This window comes from Accipiter gentilis, chromosome 9 (assembly GCF_929443795.1).
Source record: "Accipiter gentilis chromosome 9, bAccGen1.1, whole genome shotgun sequence".
NCBI classification, from domain to species: domain Eukaryota; kingdom Metazoa; phylum Chordata; class Aves; order Accipitriformes; family Accipitridae; genus Astur; species Astur gentilis.
The window spans coordinates 6374201-6392982 of NC_064888.1; the positions used below are offsets into that span (position 1 = coordinate 6374201).

General features: G+C 38.0%; 1 protein-coding gene across 7 annotated transcripts in view; it reads left to right on the forward strand.

The window, feature by feature from the left end:
* The window catches only part of PCDH15 (protocadherin related 15), an 858619-nt gene that overhangs the window by 195245 nt on the left and 644592 nt on the right, over positions 1-18782 (forward strand). For 6 of the 7 annotated variants that reach the window (XM_049810552.1, XM_049810540.1, XM_049810547.1 and 3 more), the window contains one exon: positions 139-189. The exons of the other annotated variant lie outside the window; for it this stretch is intronic. The gene's annotated coding sequence lies outside the window, so the exon portion shown is untranslated. The remainder of the gene's footprint in view (positions 1-138; positions 190-18782) is intronic. 7 annotated transcript variants of the gene reach the window in all.

Consider the following 18782-nt stretch of genomic DNA (forward strand, 5'->3'; position numbering starts at 1 on the left):
TGAATGTCAAATTAACTTTTCCAAACTTGCTGTAATTTATCTGAAATATGGGAATTTTCAAAAAAGGAAAATGAAATGTATTCACACTGTGCGCTCAAGGTAAAATTTTGATTCAGTATTGATAACAATGTCTTCTAGGATGGTGGGGACGTAATTCAACAGATACATTTGGAGGGACCAGAAAACAAGGTAAGAAAAACTTGTTCTTTTAACAGGAAAGCTTGTTTTAAATTCTATCTATTTTCTTCTTCTACTAGCTTAATAATACAAAAACGCATGTTAGGAGTTTAGATGTAGAAGTACTGAACAGATGAAACGGATAAAGATTAAACTGTGTAACTGGTGTTGTATAATATTAAAGCAAGTTAGTGTAATAGTTTATTTAAAATAGGAGGATTCAGAGATATAAAAAATGTGTTGTTTCTTCTCTTATGCATGTACAAAAAATAGTTCTACAATCTGGGATAGATTTATTATTCTTCATTGATTGCCTCATTCTGTTGGAGGACATTTCTGGCAGTAAAGTAGTAGACCTGTCACATCTATCATGATGTGTCGGAGATCTGTCAGGTGTATGGCTCTTTTTGAACTTCACTGTTTCAGAAAAATGTAGCTGAGCATTACAGGCAGAAGTTTGACATTTCCAAGATGAAAATCAATCTTCTTTTATGTGGTGTTTCTCAAACAAGACTTGCGCTCTGATTGCAGAAGTAGTGGCTTCACATGTTTGGGGGTACGACATGGACACAGAATAATTTGGGTAACAGATCTGACAGGTGTTCTGTAATGAATATAAATTGAAGAAATGATGATTTAGGAGGTACTCAAGGCAGATGGCAAATCAAACATTGATCTGCTGTTGTCGCAAATAAGGACCTAAAGGTACAAGCTTGTATTTCTTTTTAAAGTTGGAAACTAACAAGCTAAACACAGCCTGTTGCAAACTGGTATACTATATTTAGAGGGAAAGAAAACAAGTGAGTAAGAGCTGCTAAATTGCTAAAAGAATGATAAACAATGAGATGTAAATGTATAGGAGGGGAGGTCAGATGAAGCACTGTTGTAACCGATGGACACTGAACTTTCAGGTTAAAAATGTTCAAGCAATTAATTTAATTGTCGAATACATTGAAACAAAGGGAACTATTGTGTCAACACAGGTCTTTGTCCAGCTGGCCAGCAACGGGACTTTTACTTATGCATTATGGTGTTACTAGAGACAAGCCATAAACAGGGTAGTTGTATGCTAATGGCTGTATCTAGAGACAGCAGAAGCCTAAGGAGAAGGATGGCAAGAAGCCATAAACAGCCAGACAAGCACAAATAGTAAGATGCTAAGAGTGTGATGGTAAAATGTTTTGATGTTGTGTTGCTGCCCAGGAAAGATGTTTGGAAATAATGAACAAAGCGGTGGTCTTATTCCATTATTAGTTGTGTTCAGGGAAATAGTCATCAGAAAAACAAATAAGTAAAAATATGTTTTGATACTTAGTTTTCCCTTTACAATAGAAAGAAGCATGGAAATTACCAAGTAGCAACTATTTTTCTTACAGAGTGTAACCATGTGGGATGAAGAATTGACTCAATATGTGTATGTCTATGTTGATGCTTTCAGCTGGCTTTTGATTTTGATAGAACTGTACCTTTGGTACAGATGTGGTATAATTAAAAGAATATTAAGGTGGTCAAGTAGCATTGAGAAAAAGAACCACAGAGAAAGCAAAAGAAAGTAACTATCAGAGGCAGAGTTCAAATTTACTGTAATCAGTCATAGATCCAGGCATGAATTGAGTGATTGTTCTCTATTTCTAATAAATAAAAAAAAAGTCTATATGGATGTAGTACTGAAATGTGATACAATATTCTAAATTTTAAGGTTCTTTGTAATCCATACTGAGTAAAGACAGTCATTCTCACAAAACATTTCTTTCATGTCAAATGTCAGGACTGTTAAGTAGACCTGTTGCCATATAGCTGTACTGATTTTACATTGAGAAACATGTTTTTACCTGCCTGTATAGCTCACAAAACTAGAGAAGTTTTGTTTAAACATTTTTAAATATCAGTTCATGATAATCAGTCATTCTAAAAGATAGGTATTTATTGGAATGTGTTATATTGAGGAAATGTAGAACTTGATGGATGTTTTCTTGTTCTGCTTTTCAAAAACCTTAGGAAGCCTATTTTGGTACCTTCTGTTGTACAGTATTTGGTGGTATTATGATTATAATAGTACCTGTTTAAATCAGGAGTTTTCAGCCTGGAAGTTTCTTATTTTGGTCACTAGAATATGCACTGATTTTTCTACAGAAACACTAATTTGTCAGCCACAAAATAGTGACTCCATTTTGTTAAGGACTTTAGCAATGTGTGAAATGCGTAATTTAGAGGAGGAGTGGTATTGTACCTTTAAGTTTCTAACAGTTGTTTCACTTGGGACAACAGCAAAACTCTCTAGAGCACACAAATGGTCTTAAGTTTAAATAAGATGACATCTAAGCTGGACTGATAATTTCTTGTCCCTGTGTTACTAATAATAAGTTGGAGAAAGAGAGATTAGCTATTTCCAAGCTAAAGGCACTGAAAGAAAAAAAATCCGTTCCATTCTAGAGTAGATAGCATCAACACAGATTGCCTTCGGCCCATTAAGCCTCTTCACTGAGATGTTTTAAACAAGTGTTTGTTTCTAAAACCTGTGGAAGCTAAGGAATTAAAAGCCACCTTAGTTTTAAAAGCATGTTTTCTGAGCCTTAATAAAATGACACTTTGTCTTAATTTTATGTCTCTAGTCATGCAGGAAATTAGAGGACTAGGTTATTCCTGCAGAACTTTGGTTTTTCAAGCTTCAGGCTCAATTTGGCAGACTATACTGCTCAAATTAGCTTGTAAATGAATTATTTGTTTCTGAAGTACAACTGATACTAACTTGCATACAGATACTTATAATAGGAACATACCTCTCATGTGCTTCTGTAATTACATGATGGTTGCTCTTGACAAGATGCATATTTGCTCAGAAACTTAATTTATGTTACTGAGTTTCTCAAGCTGCCATGTGTCATCGTTAAGTGTAATTTAGAATGGCCTTTTTTCTCCCTCTAATCTTGTAAATTGCAAGCTTGATCTTTTTTGCACTAGAATGATCTCAGAAATCATTTACCCCTTGTGCATGTATAGTGACAGTGGCAAGTCTGGATGAAGATAATGTCATTAAAATAACTAATTTCTTTATGGTTATCTAATTGATACGAAAAGGTATTTTCAAGCGAGGCTTACGTACGAGAGAGGGTTTTGTGGGATTCCAGCTTTGGAAGGAATCTTCTGCTACTCTGCAGGGTTACCAGCTGGTCCAGCCCAAAGTCAGGTTGGGAGGAGGAGTCACCTTCAGCACACTTATTGAAATAAGGCATGAAATGGTCTGTCAAACTTGAGAGATGATTGCTGTCTGTTGCACCCATAGACCCATGCTTTGAGCCCAAATACTGCCTGTGTAAATCATGCATTTTGGCAGGTGTTAAAGTCATTTTTACAGTGCTAGCCTTCACATGTTGCAAGAGAATCATCAGAATTATTAAAATTCATATATATTGTATGTCATGTGATGCTTCAACTTTTCCTGATGCTGAAGGTGTACATGGATGCTCTGGTTGCTTGTGTACATAATGCACTTGAGATGCTGTGTAGTGCTGTGCTGACACCCCAAAGTCAGCCAGAACTTTGAACGGATCCGCCTAGGCTCTCTCATTAAAGTGAGTTTCTCAAAGATGACTGAAATGCTTTTAAACGCTAGATAAGGTCAGGTTTTGATAGAATAAAAACTTGAATGCTTAGCTTTTCTTGATGAACAAGAAAAAAGTAAAACAAACAAACAAAAATCCAGGGAAATGCCTATCAGATGAAAAAACAGGTAAAGACTGAGCAAGATCAGGTATGTTGCACTGTTTAGACACTGTGTTGTTAAAGAGCAAGCGGTAGGACTGACTGCAAAATTGGTATTCAGGTATTCTCTTCCCTATTCTATTGGCCAACAGTTCCTCCTCAAACCCTAGTGTAAACACTTTACTCCTAGTTCTAGAAAAGTCTCTTGATGTGACTAAAATCCATTACTGCTTTGCTCCAGTTGGTGTTTGAAGATGTTCTGTTGCTTTTAAGAGCAGTAGTTGGTCCTGAGCAAAGCCTGTCTGGCAGAGTATTAACATTAGCAGATGCTGGAATATAAGAATACATTAAAGGGCAACTACTTTTTAGGAACTGAGTGGTGTTTTTTTCTGTCCTTTTTTTTTACTTGTATGTGCATTCTGACCAATCCAATTAACTATTTGGAGAGACACAGGAAAACTATGCAGGTCCCTGCTCCAGCCTGTGCCATAAAACCTGTACTCAAATTGCTGCATCATAATTAGCCAGTTCAAAAGAGGCTGCCACTAAGATGATGTGTTTAATGTGTAGATAAATAAATGCACAAGCCTGTTCCACATCCTCTGTTCATTTTTATATCAAAACTAAAATAATGTTGTTGAAAATTTATTTCAGCTTTTGCATTAATAAATTAATTGGAATATTCTGGACATAGTTCATCTTAATTTCTTCTGAAATTTCTTTTGAACGTTATGGGTTGAGAGATTGTTTATGTGATGTAGAAATTGATGTTTGACACATTTTGATATTGTGATCAGAGCTCTTAGTTTTCCAGTATGTCTGTGTGGCAGAGATGAAAACAAGATGCTGATCTCAAACCAGGAACCAGTAGTGGTTGGATCAGATAAACTCTCTGAGTTGTGGATACTTTTGTCTGTGTGCTGAACCTGTGGTCCCCAAACCCTTACCTGGAATGAGAAAGCAAGCATGGGGGTAGGCAGTTGTTTTGTCTGCTTGGTTTGAGTTGGTTTGGTTTGCGTTGCTTAGCTAGGGGGAATTTTTTCATTAACTCAGTGTTAATAATTTGAATTTATTCAATTGAATACAAAATGTTGAGGTTTCGGGACTGCCATTCTTGTCCTGCACATTTCTTTAACTAGCACAGTACATTTTTTTTAAGTTGGAAGATACTGATAGTTCTAAGTGAGAGCACTTTTAATGTCAGGACATACTTTAATGCCAATGGTCATGAAGTGTGCCATGTATTCATGCTGAATGGAGAGAAGAATAGACTTGTTCAGCAGTGAGCTGGCTGAAGAATAGAAGCCTCCAACCAATACATTAGTTTGAGAAGAGCAACTGCTGTATTAATAATAACACAGCTTTCCTCTGACGGATGATAGCCAATGGGATCTGGGATATTGTTAGGTTGCCGATTTAAAAGGATGATCAGAAAAGTGGGTAGAGAGAGATAGTGAGGTTGGCAGAACTCCTTGAGAGTTGTCAAGTACCTTGTCAAGGAAACAGTCTTGGAGATTGTAAGGAAGCTGATGACTGTTCTCTTATTTGCTTTTTGTTCAGTGAAACAGCATTTCTGTGTCTTCATGGACTGTAAGCAGGCTGGTGTCAGAGGTTTGTTTATCATCAAGTTTCTTCTTTACGAAAGTAACCAGGGATGGGCCTCAAATTGGCTTATTAGTTACAGTAGCACTTACCTTGAAGGTAAGCTTTCTAGTTGAGTTGGTTTTATCTGATAAAATAGGCCTTCCACTTGAATGCCATTGAAGTGGTTTAAACCCAGCCAGCAACTAAGCACAACACAGCCACTCACTGCCCACCCCCCCCACCCCCACCCCCCCCAAGTGGGATGGGGGAGAAAATCAGGAATAGAAGTAAAACTCGTGGGTTGAGATAAGAACAGTTTAATAGAATATAAAAAGAAGAAACTAATAATGATAACACTAATAAAATGACAACAGCAATAATAAAAGGATTGGAATGTAGAAATGATGCACAGTGCAATTGTTCATCACCTGCCAATCGATGCTGAGTTAGTCCCCGAGCAGCGATTCCCCCCCACCCCCACTCCCCCCAGTTTATACACTGGATGTGGCATCACATGGTATGGAATACCCTGTTGGCCAGTTTGGGTCAGCTGCCCTGGCTGTGTCCTCTCCCAACTTCTTGTGCCCCTTCAGCCCTCTTGTTGGCTGGGCATGAGAAGCTGAAAAATCCTTGACTTTAGACTAAACACTACTTAGCAACAACTGAAAACATCAGTGTTATCAACATTCTTTGCATACTGAACTCAAAAACATAGCACTGTACCAGCTACTAGGAAGACAATTAACTCTATCCCAGCTGAAACCAGGACAGCATCAGTGTGCATTTGTTCTTTTCTAATTTCTCACTCAAATTTGTGAGGTGCGGGATATACACTAAAAATGATATCTATGCGATTTTTCCCTCCAAAATGATACCCCATCCTAGATCTGCCTTTAATCACAATTTAAGACCTAACCACTTTTGTCTTTGATAAAATTGCATTAATTACTCATATTCATGTATTCACTTTGCTAATGAAACAGAATCAGTTTTGTTTATGTTACTGCAAAGCATTCTGTGACAAACTGAAATACATAATCTATAGTATTTGTGTCATTTTTATACCAGCTCTTTGAAAACACAGGCTTAAGCAGCAGCGGTGTTCTTCAATCACTCTGGGTGCATTTATGCCTTGAGAATTGCAAATAGAGGGTGTTTCACATCCTGTACTGACGCAGATTTGCTGGCAGAAATATGTAGCGTAGGCCAGTTGTTTGTTCAGGAATGACACTGTTATCCTTTTAAGTTCCGCTAGGCGAGTGCTACTATGGGTGTGTGGGCCAGCAAGGTTCCCTTGCTGCTCTGCCAGGACTGCTTGCTCTCTGTTGCAAACAGGGCAGGGTGTTCTCCCCAGCTGCTGCCAGCCTGTTAAGGTTTTCCTTTATTTTCCCAGAAGAGTGTTTCTGCATCAGTACCATCTTAAGCCTCTTAGAGTTTTGTTCATGGAATGGTTTTGTAGCTGCTTACGTTTCCAAAGCAAAATATAAGAGACAGGGAGGAAGGGAGTGTATTTCGTTTCCCCCAGTGATGTTTCAGAACAGAAGGGGCGGATCGTTACGAACAACCCAAAGCTTCAGTGCATCAGGTGAGTCAGATGTACACACTGGCAAGCATTCAGTATGGCACACTGCAATAATTTATGCTTATAACAAGTCTATGGGTGAATGTCTCTTTTTTTTTTTAAGTTCCTCACAGCTCCATCTATCAGTAAAATTGTTTCCTTTCTTTTTTTTGCATGTCCCCAGTTGTATGAGCAGGATATGTAGTTTGCTGGTTTTTTGAGGGTCATTCCTGCATATGCTGCATATACAATACTGCCCATATAATTATAGACTGGTTGTATGGAGTAGTAGATGTACTTTTCCATCTCCCTTTTATGATACAAGAAGCTTGCATAATCAAACCTGTTTTAAAAAATCCTGTATGTAACACCTGTAATAAGTGTTTCTGATTCCTTCAAGATTGCAAGGACATGGCATGAAATTATAAGTCACTGTCTTTAGTCTTCTTAAAATTAGATGCAAATTTTGCATGTTATGCAATTCAAAGATTTGTTAAATTTTGTTTATTTTTGATTAAATAAATTGGGCATTCAGTTCACTTTTGAGGATTTATTTTACAATGGATAGAGATTGGCATTTAATGTAACAATCTTTTTAACACTTCCATTGGATTTTATATTTTCTCAGTCTGAAAAATATGTTTTTAATATTTATATTTATCTTTTTCTGCTTTGTTAGTTAGGGGCTATGCCATTTATAGCATTTGATCTCTAATCACACCCAACATGAGTTCAGATAATGCATAGGTATTGCAAAATATTAACTCCTGTGATTAATTGCTTACTCATTTCTAAGCTATAAGTTTGATCCTACCAGCCTGAAGGCTTCATGGAAGCCACATCGAGGCCCTTGCTCAATAATAGTTTTCTGTTCATTGCCTAAAATGTGCTTTGTGGGAGCATTGCCATTCTGACAGAGAGGAATAGGCACCTCAGAGCTATTCCTGATGTTTTACAATAACAGCTATAAGTCAGTACAAAGACGGTTTCATTCAAAACATTCCCTCAGCTATGTCCCATTGTGTATTTCTGAGTTGACAGACAAAAGGTTGTGAGTGCTGTATCTGTACTCTGTTTTGAACAACACCTAATTGTACAAGCACATGGAAGACTATTGCAAGCTGGGTTAGCCCAACATACTCAATCATTACCCACTGGCTGTAGGATACACAGGAAAAGAAATCGTTTTTCCTGTGAGGAAATAGATGTATGAAACTTGTGTTTGAAAGTCAGAATTTTATGAATAAAATGTCCTAAATTCTGCAGACATGTATCATACCCAAGGCAAATTTGCAGGCAAATCTAGTGAAAAAGACTTATGAAACTTAACCACTAGAGTAGTTGAGCTGCTGGGTGAAACTGCTATTTCCTTCGTTACAACGTCTTGCAGTAGAGAGTCCGAACTAGTACTGACAGTATAAACTCTGACTCCCTGTTCTAGTATCTTAGAGAAGGACTTAAAAATTTAGTCCTAGCTTTTATAAAGGACAAACAAGAAAAACAACTTTTTCAATGCTTGTGATACAATGTGAAATTTTCTGCATCTCCTCAGCCTCTGTTTGGGGTTTACTGATTTTCTGTAATGTCAGAGCTGGAGAAGAGCACCTCATCTTTGACGTTTGTGTTGCATTTCATGCCCTGACATAAACTGTCTGCATGTGATTTAACTTCTTCTCCTTATTGGTGATGTGATATGTGACTGTGTGAAACTGCTGGTACACAGTGTCTGCACTAGGGTAGCCAACCCTCCCCCCAAATTTCTCCAATGTAGACAAATTTCCATACCCTAAGAAATAGAAGTTATAAATAGCAGGGTAAATCTTAACACGTACTGAATCTGTAGAACTCTCAAGTGATCCTAGTGATCAGGCTACTGGAAATACTGCTTTTGTTAACAGGCATTTACTTTAGTTTCTGATGCAATACGCTAATTGTGCCTAGCAAAGTGATGTTTTTAGAAGCATGATTTCACAAGGGCTCTAATTACTGTGTGCTTGTATGGTGAGCAAGAGGGATATTAGATGTAATGCTAAACCCACTTATTTATAAATTAACACTATATATTTAAAATTAGTGTTTTAAGAGAGCTGATTGCCAATACATTCAGTGGCAATATGTTGCTTGAGCAATCGTAAGTCATACATTTTTTTCATTAAATCCCTAATTCAATTTTTTCCATTTGAGCAATTTGCCTCATATTTAATATTAAACTTGACAAGTACAATAGCACTTTATGTGATTTTACATTTGTCACGTTTTCTGTTTGCATTTATTTACTTCCCTTGTATCACAAACACAAAGCTAAATCAAAACCCAGCATAAATGTATCGTTCTTTCTCTCTTTTTAAACAAAGGGTAAAGAGAGTGTAATAGGAAAAAAACTTGCTGCAGTAATAAATTCCTTTCTTTAGAATTTGCTGCTTCTCTTCAAACTTAAATATTTTATATTTAAATATTTAGTTGCATTGCTAGTATAATATTTGATACTTATTTTTTTATCTAAGTGGGCATTACAGTTATTCTCCCAACATTTAGAGTCCTTTACATACACAGCATCATTAATCCATGCTCTGTTTTTCACAAAGTATGGTGGGATACAGATTGTGTATTGACTTTTGCATGGCAAGGTTTTGGTAGCAGGGGTGCTACAGGGGTGGCTGCTGTGAGAAGCTGCTGGAAGATTCCCCTATGTCTGATAGAGCCAATGCCAGCCGGCTCTGAGACGGACTTGACGCTGGCCAAGGCCGAGCCCATCAACAATGGTGGTAGCACCTCTGGGAGAACATATTTAAGAAGGGAAAGAAAGTTGCTGTGCCACAGAAAAGGCAGCCAGAGAGAGGAGTGAGAACATGTAAGAGAAACAACTCTGTGGACACCAAGGTCAGTGAAGAAGGAGGGGGAGGAGGTGCCCCAGGTGCCGGAGCAGAGATTCCCCTGCAGCCCGTGGGGAAGACCCTGGTGAGGCAGGCTGTACCCCTGCAGCCCTTGGAGGTCCACGGTGGAGCAGATCTCCACCTGCAGCTGAGGGAGGACCCCACACCGGAGCAGGTGGGTGCCTGAAGGAGGCTGTGACCCTATGGGAAGCCCACACTGGAGCAGGCTTCTGGCAGGACCTGTGGATCTGTGGAGAGACAAGTCCACACTGGAGCAGGTTTGCTGGCAGGACTTGTGACCCCGTGGGGGACCCACGCTGGAGGAGTCTGTGCCTGAAGGACTGCACCCCTTGGGAGGGACCCACGCTGGAGCAGTTCGTGAAGGACTGCAGCCTTGTGGGAAGTACTCGCATTGGAGAAGTTCATGGAGCACTGTCTCCCGTGGGAGGGACCCCACGCTGGAGCAGGGGAAGAGTGTGATGAGTCCTGTCCCTGAAGAGGATGGAGAAGCAGAGGCAACATGTGGCGAGCTGACCGCAACCCCCGTTCCACGTCCCCCTGCACCACTGCGGGTGGCGGAGGTAGAGAATTCAGGAGTGAAGCTGGCCCTGGGAAGAAGGGAGGGGTGGAGGGAAAGTGTGTTAAGCTTTGGTTTTATTTCTCATTACCCTGCTCTGGTTGATTGGTAGTAAGTTAATCTTCCCCAAGTCAAGTCTCTTTTGCCCGTGATGGTAATTAGTGAGTGATGGCCCTGTCTTTATCTTGACTCATGAGCCTTTTATTATATTTTTTCTCCCCTGTCCAGCTGAGGAGGGAACTGACAGAGTGGCTTTGGTGGGCACCTGGCCTCCACCACAGTGCTTGTGAAGAACTTCGTTCAGCCAGGTACTAACTGCAGCAGTCCTTATGTGGGACCGTTCACTAGTATGACTGATGACATCTTAAACTATTTTCCAAGTGCGTTATCTACATTTTCTATGTAGGAAAAATACCTATCTTTAAGCAAACTACACGTTATCTTTTGGTGTCAGCAAATAAGTCATCAGAAAATGAGATAGAGATTGGAAAGAAGATTATTAAAAAAAACTATTCAGTAATGGTGTACATTAATGATTAAGAACAGGCTGCAGTTTAGAACCCAGTAAATCTTGACTCTCATCATGTTAAACCTGGCAACAACTGGACTTACAGATGGGGCAAGAAGGCACTTCCCAAGATCAAGAAAAAAAAAACTGTTTCAGAAAAAAGTAGTGGTATACCATGTTGCATTAAAAATGTGATGGCAGGGAGTAAAAGAGCAAGCATGTGGTGGTGGTGTGTGAACATAGAGACTGAAGCAAGTATGAAATAATGAAAATAATAAAACCAGACAAAACCCATCCTAAAAAGAAGACAACACTGAAAATTTGGCTGATAAGAGCATTGCCTTGGTTCATGGAGTTGTCCATGGAGAAAACATTCAACTCCAATATTTAAATGCCTAAAACTGAAAATAAAGAAGAGAAATACCGGATCCCTAATTAGCTAAATTTTTTCCTTTTTTATTTTTTTTTCTTTTAAAATGGGAGCAATGCAGCTTAAAATCTTTTAACCTCAAACTATTTTTTATTGAAACATGTAAATAGGGAAGTTTAAATGCAAGTAACTTTTATCAATGTATGGATAATGAGTTCATCTCTGTTTTCACCTAAACATGTAGTCTTTGGATACATTATTAAAGGGTGAAATGAAAGCTAGGGAGAACACCTGAAAAACCACAGATGGCTTCCTTAAAGAAGAAAAATATGTATGTATGTCAACTATTTACTCAAGGTTTACAAGAAGTGAAATCAAGACCTATGAAACAGACATACCCTATAGCTTACATGTAGCATTTGGGGGCAGAACCAGGGTGTTAAAGGTAAGTAACTCCTTCATCCTGCTGCACAGTTTTCCTGAAGGAGTGCAGTAGTCTGTGATCTTGCAGGGGAAAAATCATAAAGGAGCATAACATGTTAATTTTGTATGATTTCTCCTGAATTATCTTGGTTAGCAAGTGATAGCAAATGGAGCTTTTTAATCATTGTTCATAGCTACTCCCATACTCCCAACTAGTGCCAAATCTGTGCAGTTAGTATGCTCTAACGCGTTTCAAATACAGAATTGTCAGGCTACAAAGTTGACTTAAAAATACGGTATCTGACACTCATCTGCTGAGTGTATTTAATTGCACCATTTAATGATTTACATTTGTGTCAATATAAATTATACATATATGCATGCATATTTGTGTGTAAATAAAATCTGCATATGCTTAATTACATCATCTTTCTAGTGGAACATTATCTAGGTTAAAGGATTGTATATGTGAGTTTATGTTTAAAGAGAAAAATAAATGCCGCCTTTAGGCAGAAACTGTATTTAGGTAGAAACTGTAACTACTGTCACCAAGTATGTTTTGTTTTCAGTTAAGACCACTGAACTACTAGATTATTGTCTGTTGTATCAATCTGAAATAGAAGGATCAGAAGTTGTTAAATGACTTCTGTACCACAGAAAACCTTTAGGAGTAAAATAGCTTGAAAAAAGAGAAGGTTGAGTGGGCTTAATGCTTGACAGCAAGGAAAAATTGTGTTGCTTATGTGTCCACACTGCAAATGTTGTAAAGGTGACTCAGACCTTAGTTATTACAAGCTGCACTGAGCAGAAAAAAAGGGGTTGAGAGTGGGTAAGGAATATCTGTGGGTTCTTCAATACACCGAATAAGTTAGTTCTCAAACATCTTTGTGAATGACCTCTTCAGTCATTGTCAGAACCTGGAGCACATTCCCCCTCCAGGAGTTTAATTGGCAAAGTTAGAATTTAGCTGGCTGAGTCCAAGGTCAGCTCCGTGACTGCTCAGAGCTGTTGTGAAGAAGGGTGGAAGTGAGGGCCTGCTTCTTCTGTCCTTGGGGAACAGCTTTTAAGCTGAGGCTGTACCACTGCCCCTGCCTCTGCTGCCTCCCAGCCCTCTGTGCATGCCTGGTCACGTTCTTCTGCAATTCTGACCAGCACTCACCGGCACCTTATTTTAATAGAAATGCTACACTCAGGAATATTATTTCTCCCTAATTTTTACAGTATCAAATGTGGCCATACAGCCAGTTTTGTATTTTGACCTTAGACTATGTTTTAGTTACGTCTTTATATATCTTGAATCTATTTAAATGTGTAGTAAAACATCAACATAAAAGCATGTAAATCTTAGAGTAGCCATTGAAATAGACATTGATAAATTAAGAGGTTAGCTTAGTAATATAAAATTATCATGCTAATCTACTAATTCCAGTTGGTGCTCATGCATGCATTCTCTTTCCCTCTCTTTCTTTCTCTGTGGTGTTTTTTTTTTAAACTGTGGTTTATTTCTGAAAAAGTTATTTTCTAAAATCTGTGCTACATTTCCCTTTATCATCTCATGGCATTTAACAAATTATATGTGGGTGTAGACATTGGTGTGACTCAGCATTATTCATTCACAACATTTTAACTATCTTGGGGTATTTTGCTTATTAAAGAGCTCAGTTTTGAGGGAAATAAAATTATTATAGGAGTCTCTGAGGATTCAAAGAAACCAAAGCGACAAGTAACTACTCTTTTCTGATAAAGCTTGAAAAATGGCTCAAAATAGTTCAGATACCTATTAAAGTGTCTGTATTTGCTGGGTCTTATGATTTTGGTGACCTGACTCTCTGTATCTGAATGTCGGTTGGTATTACAGCATCAGGAAGGAGCCTGGGTAGTACATATCTGCATCATGTAAACAACTTGCATTATTTCTTTATTTGTTTAGTTTAAAAAACTGACTACTTAACCTTACTTTCTTTTTTCAATACTTACAATCTGTCATATTTTAAATCTAATCTTATTCTGACTCTGTAATACCTTTTATTTACCTCTGGGATTCTAGTTCTTCTTCCTATTTAATCTCTGTATCTGATTGTCTTCTGACCTTGATAGACACTTGTGTGAGGGTTTTTGTCTTGCAGAGTCTTCACTCTTGCATAGAGAGAACTTCTGTGCATGAACTGTAACCTTCTGATGGAAAACAGTTCTGAAGAGAAACACAAGAATTCTAGTATTCCTCCAAAGTTCAATACTATTAACAAGGCCTGTATTTTATTAAATCACACACAGGTGATAAGTACATACATATAAAACTATGTGTTAAGGTTTGTGTATGTATATTGGTAAAAAAAAAAAAAAATTGCTTCTGCAAGAACTACATCTTTAAAACAGGAATGTCACATTAATTAGGGATTGAACTACAGAAAGATACAATGTTCTAAACTGTCCTGAAGCCTACAGAAAATGTCCTTTTTCCTCTGATGAATGAACAACAGTCTCAGCACTGCTCTGCTTTATAGTGCAGTCATGGCAACATGCACGTTCGGCATGCAATGCTGTTTTCTTGCTTGTCTCAGTGTCACATGAATGAGCACTAGATGTTGCTGCTCCATTATGCAAATCTGATAAACTCTTAGTTGAGCGCTAGGAAACTATAAAAGCTATGTGGAAACTCCGGCACAGTATATACAGTGGCACAGGAGAGATTGTCTAACTTTCAGGAGGTCACAAATGCTTGTTATAATCCATCTGAGATGCCACTGTTTTGCAAATTAATCTCATCTGAGCATTTAAAAATCTTTAGTGTGACGCTAACTTCTAACTATGAGCTGATCTGCTATAGGTTTTCTGAGTCTGCAAAAATTTTCTGATAGAGGAGATTTGTGATGTTAACTAGAAGGATTTGGAGATTTTTTAAATGCTTACATAGAGGCAGAAAGCAAGAATGGGAAATTCTTGGCTCAGAAGAAAATCCTTAGAAAGTAGTGAACAGGACCATATGGATGATTATACTGAAAGCCTTCAAATACATTTAAACATCACTTCTGCAATTGGTTCAATAGCTAAATTATTTGTGATTAGCAGTGACCATACAGGATGAATAGTATGTTGTAGGAATGATCGTAACTGTGTCCAAAATACTCATCTTTTGATAATGCATGCTCAGTTATCTGTTGACTTTTAAGGTTAAGGGACAGTTTATTATTCTGAAAGCCATTTTGGGAATCACGAACCATGAGAAACACTTATCTAGTAGTCTGATTGGAGGGTAGGATTGGTGACTAGAAGAGCAAGATTATTTCAGGCCTTCTAAAAATAAATGTTATACCATAATCACTTTATAAATAAAAAAGTACTTTTGCTTAGTTTTCGAAGAGCTTTAGGAATAGCTTATGCTTTTCTCAATGTACTCTCATATACATAGAGGCATGCAGACTGTCAGGCTCTTATCCTTTGCTGTGGCGTGCTGTAGATGCAGCTTCATGAAGGAGTTCCAATTTGTTCTCCTTCCTTGATACTGAGTCTTTTCCAGAGAAAAGCGGACAGTCACTGGGACCATGAATAAAAGTGTACCAGATGACCACAGAGCCTGATTTTTGTGTGTTCTTTTTAAAGCTTAAAAATACTGCAAATACATTTTTAATGTTCATTACGTTGTATTGTAGAAAGTCCTAAAATACTTTCTCTCTTCCTTAGTGGCTACTAGTTTCAATTAATTGTATGTGAACCCTGGCTTTCATTAAAAAATACAAGCAAAACTGCAAGCCTCATGGCTGCAGAGAAAAGCATAACAAAACTTTAAATGTGTAATCCCAAAAGGTTTAGCAGAAGAAGGAAAATAAAAAATCCCAATCTGTTTTTAAGTACCTGAGGATTTTTCGTTAAAATTCATTATCTTTTTGTGATCTGTCACATCAGATTTGAACACCTGGAGTTAATAATATTAAGACAGAGACCAAGGGAATATGAAAAGGAGTGGGAGAGGGAACATAAAATCAGAATATATGATGAAAGTAACACTGACTACAATTAAGTAAAAAGATAAAATATACATAGTTGACGCGTAACTAACCTGTATGGCTTCAGACACCAATGGTCCTGAAAAGTGAAACAGACCTAGAAAAGCTTCATGCAGAAATACAAAGTGTAGCAGTTAACGGAATAAAAATGAACAAAAACCTGCAATTATTGATTGTACCTTGTTTTGAATCACAAGCTGTAGATGAGGCAGTGTTTTGAGAAGGTGAGAAAATGTGCAAGAAAGATTTGAAAAGATAATCAAAGAGTTTTTTCTTTTGTTTTCGGAAAAATTAAAGAAAAAATGGTCAAAAGCATTTTCCCGTGGCAATAAATGGTTGTTAGACTGATCCTTATAATTCGAAGCTGTTTGCATAGAGTTTGCAACATTAATGGATGCCATCATTGATAGTCTAAACTGTTGCCTAAGTTGCTTCTGGGAACAGAACCAATAAAGTGTTAATGTATATTTTTTTTATGCAAAAGTATAATAGAAATAGCAGTAGAGGCATGCATTTTTAGTAGCAGTTAAGCAGGCTAGACAAAGCTTTATAAGAACAATATTAGAATGAAATGGAAGAGCTTGTGATTATTTTAGATGGTTTGACAGAAATATCAGTTCAATGTTGACAGACTATCAAAAATGTAAACAATGTCAGGTACTATTTGGGAGGATGGAGAATGAAGCGGAGTGCATTTCTGCTGTGTGAGGTTTGTGTTTGTCTTCAGACTCCATGTGATTATAAGAGGTTCAGAAAAGGGAAGTGGGGTAATAAAAATCATAGAATGGCTTCCGTGTACAGAGTGGATATGTCTTATGCTCTTCAGTCTGGTAAAGTGACAAATCATTGCATATACAATGGAAGTTAATAAGTTATGGGCAGCACAAGAGGATGTATGGGGGAGTGATGATTGCTCGTGTCTTAGAAGGCAAACTGGGGCATACAGATTGAAAACAAAAGGAGGTGGTTCTTGACACAATGAGCTGTGACTTTGCTGGCTTGCATTTATGTGGATATAAGGGGAAATTGCATATGATTATAGAAGAAAAAATTATTAAAAGTTAAATACCTAAAAACTGCTTCTGGCTCAAGAAGTCCCCAAACTGCAAACTTTTGGAAGCTGGGAGTTTGTTTAGGTGAAACAGAAGGAATCTTGTAACAAGAATTTTTAATTGAAAAAATTCTCACCTGGTTAGCTGTGGTTAGAATCTAAGTCATCTAAACAGTAGGAGAAAAACTAAGTGAAATATTGACTTAGTCCATTATGTGGTGGTGGCTTAGGGGAAGTTTTAGATGTAAAGCAAATGGGTAAATAAAAAAGTAGTAGCTAAATAACAGAATAGATGGAGTAATAGAAAAAGTAATTTGCATTATGAATGTGAACCTTGAAATCAGCAGCAAGTTAGGAGTGTTTGTTTAAACAACAAATGTTGATCCCAGATCAAGGGGATAGTCATTGTCATGTCTGTCTGTCCCCAACCCGCCCCCCCCCCCCCCCCAAAAAAAAAAAAAAAAAGAAGAAGAAAGGTTAAACAAGATTTTACTTGAAAGGAAGCGAACAGTGTTGGACTTATGCACCCATTAATTTCTTTGGCTTATGCATTTGTGTGCCTTGGGATATATTTTACTTTTCTGATGATAAGCATAGCACCAAAATCATTTGTTGGATTGCTTTGCCTGCAGCAGAATGTTGTCTTATTCTAGAAGAGATGTGAAGTAATAAAACATGGCTAGTGGCTAGTGTGGCTGCCTCCTTGCTGAATATGAGTGTAGTAGATGGCTGTAATGCCAAAACATAAGGGCACCTCCTTTTTGTCAAATTTTGGAACTCGAGGATTTTCAGTCAGGCTGGACAGCAGCAACCACTGAAGACCCAAGGCGAGAAATCCAGATGTAGCAACTCCAGGAAGACCACTTTTGCTCATGCCCAGTATGTATTTCCCAATAGAAAAAAAGTTTCCAAAATCCCAATATAAATCCCAGCCAAACTGTGGAACTGATGATGTAATTTTTTTCTTTCTTTTCCACCTTCCATTGACTGATCTGAAAAAAAAGCTTTGCCCTCTTTGATTTAACTTGAAATTTGATCCGTTAGGGAAGAAGTTGGCTGCAATAAATCGGTCTCTGGGTTTGAGGGCAGCTCCACAGTGGAAAGTACAAAGAAAAAATAGTAAAAAGTATCAGCGTGTTTCTAACCCTGCAGTTCATTGTGAGGAGCAGTGTCAAGGTAGCGAGTATCTGAAGGCAGATGAATAGCTTGATACACCACTGGTGCATAAGGCAGGTGACTTTTAACAGAGATACTGGAATTTATTTTCATGGTTCCAGAAGGGAGGGGCTGTACTCTGTGGAATGGCTGATGTCAGATACACCATCCAGGGACTCCTGTATGCATATGACTGTACAGTTACCCATTCCAGACAAACTTGTCCTCAACTGACAAGTGACTTGGCTTCCTTGGGAAGCACTGCTGGAATCGGAGTTCTCCGTTAAGCAGTCTTTGGAAGACAGCGTGTTGTCCTTTTCACTTGGGAATGTTTTGAATCATTAAATAGTGACAAAGAAAATGGCCTTTTGGCTCCAGAAAGTTAGGCTGATATTTGATGGTGCTACTGCTAGATAACATAAAAATGATGTCCTTTTGATGCTGCTGAACAGTGGTGGAATTTGGCTATTGTACAGAGGATCTGTGAAACTGCTGGACAGATTCTCTTGCCACTTCCATACTTCAGTTGAGGTGTTAGGAACAGATAATCCTGTTCAAAAACTTCAGTGGATGTGCAGTCAACACATGGAAGCATTGATACATGCAGTTGTGATGGTGTGAACACACAGTCCAAGGGTATAAATGCCAAAGCAGTTCCTATGCGATGGATGAATGCATGAGAAAAAAAAGGTGTGTATTTTTTGCAGGAAAGCCTCTTAAAGTCGGTGCTTGATTTGGTGAAGCTCTCTTGAACTTTTAGACACAAGTAGTAAGGGGTAGACATTAAAATTAGATCA